Here is an 8,847-nt window from a genome sequence, read left to right as displayed (position 1 = left end):
TTGATTGGGCTGTGGGTCTGGTGTCTTTTTTTCCCTTTGAGGTCAGATTATTTTCAGGAGTGCCTGAGGTGGGGGAAGAAACACCACAGATGCAGTGAATGGGGCAGTGCCTCCCCTCAACACCGTTTTTTTTTTTTTTTTTTTTTTTTTTTTTTTTTTTTTTTTTTTTTTTTTTTTTTTTTTTCATTTCTAGCCAAAAAAGGATGACTTACAGTTTAGACTTGGGCGTTGAAAGCACTTCCACATGGTGGAAATCAGGATCTCAAGTTCAAGAACCTGCTTTTTGCATTGAATGGAACTCAAACCCAGGCTTGGCCCAGATCAATTTTTTTGCTTTCAAAACTAAACAAAAGCAGTAAACAGCTCTAAAAATGATCTGAGTCATCTGTATGTATATTCCTGGTTCAGGCACTGGAAATGCCCCTGTGGTTTGTTTCAGTACCGCCAAAGGGAGCTGCGGTGGCATTGACCAGGTGGAGAGAAAAGGCCAATCAAGCAGGGTGTGATTGGTTTGCAAAAAGGGAGACCTAGGTGAAGCAGTCGTTTTTGAGTTAAAGTCCTGTAAGAGAATGCACAGAAGGTTTCCGAGATCCTCTCTTTTTAAAATGTTTTTCTTTCTTTTTTTTTTTTTTTCAGACAGAGGAGGAGCTCAGAGTCAGGCAAGGGCGGGATGACACGCATTGATTCTGAAGCATCTTTAATCTGCCAGGCAGAGGGGCCTTTGCTGGTGGTCTCTCTTGGACCATCCCAGAGAGGTAGGTTGGGGGAAGGGGACAAGTGTGTGGGGGAAGGAGGAAGGGAGGTTATTTTGTAGATCAGTTAAGAATTTGAACAAAACCTGCCCTTCCCGACCCTCCAGCCAAAGGAGGACTTCTCCATAGGACTAACCTGCCTAAAGGAAGCGAATGACCCGAATTTATGCTAGGAGCAAACAAGGGGGCACCTTGAACTAGACCTCAGCCAGACCTCAGCTCATCCCAGAGAGGGATGCTGCTGCCCGGGAAAATAAGGAACAGCTGTGCTCTGAGGAGCCCTGGAGCCCATTACTAGGCAGCAGTATTTGGTGTTCGGCTCACTCTGGTCACAGTACAGTTGGGTTGGCCTATTTGGGAGAGAAAATTTATCACATTTTCCCAAAGGAAGTGGATTAAATTTTTATAAGTCAGTATTGCTTCCAGGAGATGTTAGGTGGGGACCTTCTGTGTCTCCAGAGAGGTGGCAATTACTGTATCAGTAATAGGATGCTCTTGGAGCTTCTAGAACATTTGCTTGGAAGATGGATATAGTCTTTTTATCATGCAAGTGAAGAAACAGGCCAAAGACCAACACTGGCTGGACATTGGCTCAACACCCCATCTGGGGTCCTAGGGTCGCTGGGTCTGGTTAGCAAGCTCCATGATGGGGAGGCCTATGGGTCTCCTTGCAGGCACGGTGGGTGTGTAATGTGTCCTGTTTGCCCACAGAACATTCTGCTGGAGCAGCTGCCCTTCATCATCTCAGGGTGGAAAGGGGTGGGGGTTACAGCACGGTGTCATCCCTAGAGGCTTTTCCCCAGCTCAACCTCATTTTCTCCAGACCTTCATTGGAACTTTCCAAATTTCATTGATGGTTGTGGATTTCTTTAAAAAAAAAAAAAATCAAAAAAATTAAAATTAAGCACAATTTTAACCTACAATGCAGATAAAAACAGAGAGCCACTGTGGTAGAGGTAGTGACTGGCCCAGACCTCCTTCCACTCCCACCAACCTCTGAAGGCCTCGGGGTGCTGCTCTGGAACCTTGGGACTCCCCTGAACATAGGCAAAAACTGTGGACCGTATAGACCCATATTGGGAAATTAGCATTTCTTCTACACATCTGTTTAGACTATCTTGATCTTTGTTTCTGAAAATGCCTTTTAATAATAAATTTTAATTCTCATGCTTTTTTATTTATAAAAAAATATGTACAAGGCTTCTTTTAAAAGTTTGTGGAAATATAGAATTAAAAGATAATACAAATCTTTTCATGGACTTTTTGAAGTACCCTCCTATTGACTATTGAAAATCTGGAAAATACAAAAAAAAAAAACCAAACCTGCAAGCATAACTTTTCTATAACCCTACTTCCCCCCAGAGAGAAATATCATTTCCTGTTGGATCATCCTCCCCCAGACCCCCCAGAGTCTTCTGTGTGTTTATCTTTTAAAACTTGATTTTTATTTATTGTTTTTTGGGTTTTTTTTTTTTTGGCAGCTGGCCGGTAAGGGGATTTGAACCCTTATTATTAAATATTATTATAGACTTCCACATAAACATAACTGATTAGATGCACGTGTTTATCTCTGCTGTGTTTGAAAATCTCACTAAAATGAAAGTAAAGGAATAACAAAGATATAAATTCTTTTTTTTTGTCTTTTGTCTTTTCCGTGTCCGGCAACGGATCGCAACCCTCAGTGTTGCCCCCGTACCGGACCGGGGACCAGCAACGGGATCGCAACCCTCGGTGTTGCTCCCGTGCCTCGCTCAGCCAGTGAGCGGGAACCGGTCTGTATGTGGGATCCGAACCCTCGGGCGGGAGCGCCACCGTGCTTCCCAAGTGGCGCACTATCCAGTGCGCCACCGGGCCGGCCCCAAAGATATAAATTCTTAAGAAAACAGAAAAGTAAGTATTGGCAGAGGTGGTAAGAGAATGTGAACAAAAATTTTGAAAGATAGACAGCAGGTGGGTGAGAGAGAACTCAAGCAGAGAATGTTGGATGTCCTGGGCTGTGGGGGAGGCAAGCTGACATGTCCACAGGACCCATCAAAGGTCCAGGAATAGGGACTGCAGAGTGTTCCCAAAGGTGGGGTCCTTGCTTCTGGTAGCAAGAAGATTGGTTGAAAGTGTGTGTTAGAGTGACAGACCCCTCTGTCAGCCCACATTGGCAGGTGGCTCCCTTCTCCATCCCAGCAGAAGATGGCAGGTTTCCTGCTGGTAGCATTGAGCCAGACTAGCTAGGAGCGCACCCCAGGGTAGAGAGAGGCGTGTACTGAGAACGACAAGACCATCTCCATGTCTGGTTGGTTCCCAGACGTGGCTGCCCAGCTTACACCTAGCCTCCAGGCAGAGCCTTGACAAAACTGAACTCACAAGAAAAATGACCTTCAGATACTGACATTGAAGGGGAAAAAGTTAGCTTGTCGCTTTGTCACTTGACAGTGAAGCCTACCAAGCAACTAGCCCTACCTGTGCACAAGCAGGTTTAGTACCTTTCTCTGAAATTTGAATAGGCAGCCAAGTATGCTGTCACATAGACTGAGACCTCTAGCATGAAAAGCAGAGCCCCAAACAAACATCAGAAAAGGAATTCAAAGTCATAAGCATGGTTGTTTAAAAAAGAAGGGCACAATTATAAAACAGTAGGCTCTTGGATGTTAAATCTATGATCACAGAAGTAAAAATTTCAGTAGAAGAGTTGGAAGAGTGAAAAATTTCCAGAAAGTAGAACAGAAAGACTTGAGAGATAGAAAATAGGAAATTAAAGATAAGGAAATTAGAGAATAAGGCTAAGAGGCCCAGCATGCATCTGATAGGAGCTTAAGGAAAAAGAAGAGAGAGAAATGGAGGAGGGAAAGTTATACAGGAAAAGTTTCTCTAGAACTGAAGTCATTTCTGTATTAAAAGAGTCTCTGAGTAGTACCCAGCGCAATGAATAATAAAAGGCCCACACTATGAGACATCATTAGGAACTTTCAAAACTCTAAAGACAGATAGACTAAAAGTCACCAGAGAGAAAATGACCACAAACAGAAGATCAGAGAACAGAATGTCACCGGACTTTCCAAAAGCACCACTAGAAGCTACAAGACAGTGGATCAATGCATTTAAATTTCCAAGGAAAATTAATTCCCAACCCAGAATTCTGTACTTTTCAAGTAAAATAATATATTAAAGACATTTTTTAGATGTGAATTTTCAGAAACAGCACTCTCTTTTGTATCCCTTTTCAAGTAAGCTACTGGAAGATGTTTTCCACTAAAATCAGGGTCTAGGTGGGCTGGCCTGTTAGCTCAGTTGGGTAGAACATGGTGCTGATAGCACCAAGGTCCCAGGTTTGGTCACCAGAAATAATAATAATAGTAATTAATTAATTAAAATAAAATAAATTAAGGAGTAAATCAAAAAAGAAGAAATGGGTATAATGTACAGTTGTCTCTTCTCATTTGGTTCAGCTGCCAGATGTCTCTCTATATTTGAGTCATTATCTCACTTTGAGTCTTGGGAGTGAAGAGAAAAACTACACCAACACCTGCCCTACCACGGGAACTGTAAAGTACCCACTTCCAACAGTGCCCTGTAGCCAGGACCTGTGACCTGGACTCCATAGTTGAGATGCACTTGTGTCATATTTTGACAGAGACTAGAAGGGTGAAGAGTGTGCTCTATTCATGGATATGATGGTGGCAACTGTGATGGGCTGCAAGGCATAGCTCTTGGTACAGAAGTGTCAGAGGTACAACCTGCTGGCACCCAGTGCTCAGTGGCAATAGCAGCAATTTTGTCATCAGACATGATTCTGCATGGTGTCCACATAGTATACTGCAATTATATTTCTTTTCTTGTTCAGCTTTTTGTTTTTCCTAGAGTTAATAGTTGCCTCATCTTTTTACTTGCTTGGTTTTCAATGTACTAATCACTAATTCTTCAAACTCTCCAACAAAATTATGAAACTAATCACAATGCAGCAAATATGTCAGACAATCTGTGAGCTTCTTCCCTGCTTAATCTGTAAGAGTCAGCTTCTTTACTTGCAACCAAAAACTCTGACTGGTTGAGAGGATGAAGGGAGTTCCCATAGTGATGCTGAGGAGAAGACTCAGTATTACAGCTGTGCAGCAGGTCTACAGAGCAATCAGCCCAATGTGGAGAGAGATGGCTGAGAGCCCCAGGGGGAATATCTCCAAGAAAAAAATGGAGTTGGTGGATTATTTGACATATTTTCTGTATTGTGAGGAGTTTTATAGTTCTGTTGGAGAGTTTGGGGTAGAGTTAGTCATTTGTACATAAAAAAAAAAAAAAAAAAAAAAAACAAAGACAAAAATGTAGGCGATTGTCAACTCCAGGAAAAACAAAAAGTTAAAAAACAAAATAAGGGGCTGGCCCGGTGGTGCACTGCTACAGTGCGCCGCTTGGGAAGTGCGGCAGCGCTCCCGCCAAGGGTTCGAATCCCACATACAGACTGGCCGCTCACTGGCTGAGCGAGGTGCGGGAGCAACACCGAGGGTTGCGATCCCGTTGCCGGTCCCGGCCCGGTACGGGCGCGACACTGAGGGTTGCGATCCGTTGCTGGTCACGAAAAAAGACAAAAAGGAAAAAATAAATAAATAAATAAATAAATAAAATTACAGTACACTTTGTGGCTACACTTTGAGCAATATTTACATAGATTATAATAATGTAAGCACTAAAGATTGGTATAACAAAAAATTATCACATAGCTATATTCAGTAGATGGAGGAGAGGTTATATTTATGTATATATGTGTAGGAGAGCACAAACTCATTTTCTAAGGTAAGAAGTTAAAAGCTGAAAATCAAGAAATATCAGCATAAAGGTATTATTTAAAAATATAAAGGTTAATACCCAAAGAAATAACTGAAATGTATTGGAGATAGTATGTGTGTGTGGAAGTGGAGGTCAGGATACTGCTATTTTTTACTCTAAGAGTTTTAGTTTTTAAAATCATGTGCTTGCATAACTTTCATAGAAATTAAAATTAAAAAGTTATTACTATGACATAAACATACATAACATAACTGTTTTCACTTTTTTCTATGCTTTTCTAAAATGTTTTGTCCACAAGCATATGTCACAATGTTTGTGCAGTTTTGGTTCCATCTGATGTGGGGAATATTTGCAGTGCTGTGTAGTGTGCAGAGGTGTCTTTTTTAAAAGCTGCATTCATTCAATTCCATAGAGTTAATGCATAATAATTTACTTAGCCATTTCCTTACTATTTTTGATTGATCACTTTCAATACTGCAATGAATATCTTTGTGCACATAGTTTTTTTGACTTTTGAATTGCTTCCTTAGGATAATCCCCAAATTCCCCAAAGTACCAGGTCTGAGCCCATAGATCTTTCTCTGGATTTTGGTGTGTAGTACTCGGGAGATCCAGCTGGGTGCAAGCCTGTGGTCTCCCTGGATGGGCCATGAGTTGAATATCATGGAGATGGTTGAGATAGCATTTTTATCAGGGTAGTTGGCTCATTTTTTCTGATGGCAGCAGAAGGGGTCAGAAAACTTTTTCTTTTTTTCTGTTATAGAACAAAATTTCCAGAGACTTACACCCTTCATTTTTTGATGTCTGTCTTGCTTTTTCCCATTGAGGAGTTTTTTTCCTTTTTAAATATTCAAATTAAAAGTTACGGGCCGGCCCGGTGGCGCACTGGAGAGTGTGCTGCTTGGGAGCGCGGCGGCACTACCGCCGAGGGTTCGGATCCCATGTGGCGACCGGTTCCCGCTCACTGGCTGAGCGCGGTGCGGGCGCGACACCGAGGGTTGCGATCCCGTTACCGGTTAGTAAAAAAAAGACAAAAAAGGAAAAAAAAAAAAAGTTACTGTCCTATTGAATAATAGGGCCTCAAAGGAAACACATTAAAAATAAGAAAGTAAAAAAAGAAGTTAAAAATAAATATATCTATTTTTTTAAATAAAATATCTTTTTAGAGCTGAAGAGAGATGTGACTAAACGTGGAAGCCAGGGAATAAAGCAATTCATGTCCTTAGTGTCCCTTCTGAGCCGACCTTGGGAGCTTTCTCTATGACTTCATGTTACCCTGTGACTTCACTCCTCTGACCCTTTTCTGGATACCTCCTCCCAACTGACCACCACTGGACGGTAGCTTTGCATCAGGTGACGTCAGAGGTTTTGTCTGCATTGGATTTGCAAGATCTCGCTTCTGCTATGAATCAAAGCTGTGGTGGAGAAACATTCTCTGCCCTAAAGGCCCTGGTGGCCACCAGCGCTGGAGGATGCTTTAAACTGGGATCGTCCCAGAGACACACTAAAGTGTTGCCCATTAAAGTTTTTGTATTTTGGAAAAACAGCACGTCTGTCCTAAAAATCTGTTGGTGGACCCTGAACCATTTAGTTTTCTTTCTGGTTTATACCTTCAGTTTGTGGTCAAAAAGTTTCTTAAGAACAGAAGGCTTTAAGAGTAGGATGTGGGGGGCCGGCCCCGTGGCGCACTCGGGAGAGTGTGGCGCTGAGAGCGCAGCCACGCTCCCGCCGTGGGTTCGGATCCTATATAGGAATGGCTGGTGCACTCACTGGCTGAGCGCGGTGCGGGCAACACCACACCAAGGGTTGCGATCCCCTTACCAGTCACGAAAAAGACAAAAAAAAAAAAAAAAAGAGTACGGTTTGGGGATGCCTGTTCCTTAGCTGGTAAAGAGCAGAGAACTTGGGTGTTCTGTGGCTTTGAGGGCCCAACTCCTTCCCTTGTTGATGCAGCCCTGCCAGCTCCTGCCTGGGTCCTGTGGCTGCCTCCTAATTGCTTTCCCACTTCCATTCTGGCTCCTCTCCTTCCGTTTTCCTCACAGCATCCAGAGCCATCTTCTTTGTAAAGCATAAAGTCAGGCCGTATCACCCACTGCTTAAAACCCTCCAGAGGTTTCCCGTCACAAGGTAGAAGAGCCTAGCTCCTCACCTGGCTGCAGCGCCCTGCAGGGTCGGACCCACTCCGCTCCCGGTTGGCTCCCCTGCAGGCCCTCGGCTCCATCACCTGCTCTCCTGCCTCGGGGCCTTTGTACTTCCCGTTCCCACTGCAGGGAACCCTGTTTCATAGCTCTTTGCTGGATCCTTCTCTTATTTGGGCCTCAGCTTCCATATCGTCTCACATGAGGACCTTTTCTTGACCTGCCTTCCAAAGGAAACCCTCCCTGCTAGTCTCTTTTTATTACATTCCAACTCTCTGACCGTCTGAAAGCATCTTGTTCACTCATTTGTTGTCTTTTTATTTTTCATCTTCTCCTGTAAGACTATAAAGTCCACGAGACCAAGGACAGTTTGTTTCCCATTCCCTGACGGGCACATAGGTGCTCACATAGGTGCTCACATGGGCGCTCACATAGGCGTTCACATAGGTGCTCACATGGGCGCTCACATAGGCGTTCACATAGGTGCTCACATGGGCGCTCACATAGGCGTTCACATAGGTGCTCACATGGGCGCTCACATAGGCGTTCACATAGGTGCTCACATGGGCGCTCACATAGGTGTTCACATAGGTGCTCACATAGGTGCTCACATAGGCGCTCACATAGGTGCTCACATAAACATTCGCGAAAGCAGGATGAAGAGGGCTCAGGCCCGCAGCCTCCCTGCCATGTTCCTTTTCCTGAGGGTCTCCAAGTGGGTGTAGTAGGTGAAGGATCTGGCCTTTTCCTGGCACCCAGAGCAGGTGATGGTTTCTGGAAATCTTCTTCAGGGAGAACATGTGGTGCCTCTGGGCTGGGAAATGAAACATGTGATTAGAAGGACTTTTTTTTTTTTTTTTTAAAGATGACCGGTAAGGGGATCTTAACCCTTGACTTGGTGTTGTCAGCACCACGCTCAGCCAGTGAGCTAACCGGCCATCCCTATATAGGGATCCGAACCCGTGGCCTTGGTGTTGTCAGCACCGCACTCTCCCGAGTGAGGCACGGGCTGGGCCTTAGAAGGACTTTTTGAGGCTGAAAAGTACCTGAAGATAAACCCAGGTCAAGAGGTGCAGTCTGGGGGCCGGCCCGGTGGCGCACTGCTACAGTGCACCGCTTGGGAGTGTGGCGGCGCTCCCGCCGAGGGTTCGGATCCCACATGCAGACCGGGTCCCGCTCACTGG

The 8,847-nt window shown here is 44.3% G+C and overlaps 1 protein-coding gene across 1 annotated transcript in view; it reads left to right on the top strand.

Moving 5' to 3' along the window:
* The first annotated feature begins 428 nt into the window (after positions 1-428).
* The window catches only part of PIK3CD (phosphatidylinositol-4,5-bisphosphate 3-kinase, catalytic subunit delta), a 32,467-nt gene continuing 24,048 nt past the window's right edge, over positions 429-8,847 (top strand). Inside the window, exons 1-2 of the mRNA XM_008567867.1 lie at positions 429-531; positions 637-755. The gene's annotated coding sequence lies outside the window, so the exon portion shown is untranslated. The remainder of the gene's footprint in view (positions 532-636; positions 756-8,847) is intronic.

Source organism: Galeopterus variegatus, unplaced genomic scaffold (assembly GCF_000696425.1).
Source record: "Galeopterus variegatus unplaced genomic scaffold, G_variegatus-3.0.2 Scaffold353, whole genome shotgun sequence".
In the NCBI taxonomy this organism is placed as follows: domain Eukaryota; kingdom Metazoa; phylum Chordata; class Mammalia; order Dermoptera; family Cynocephalidae; genus Galeopterus; species Galeopterus variegatus.
Note: the sequence above shows the minus strand (reverse complement) of the source record. Positions and strands in the feature narration are given on the sequence as shown.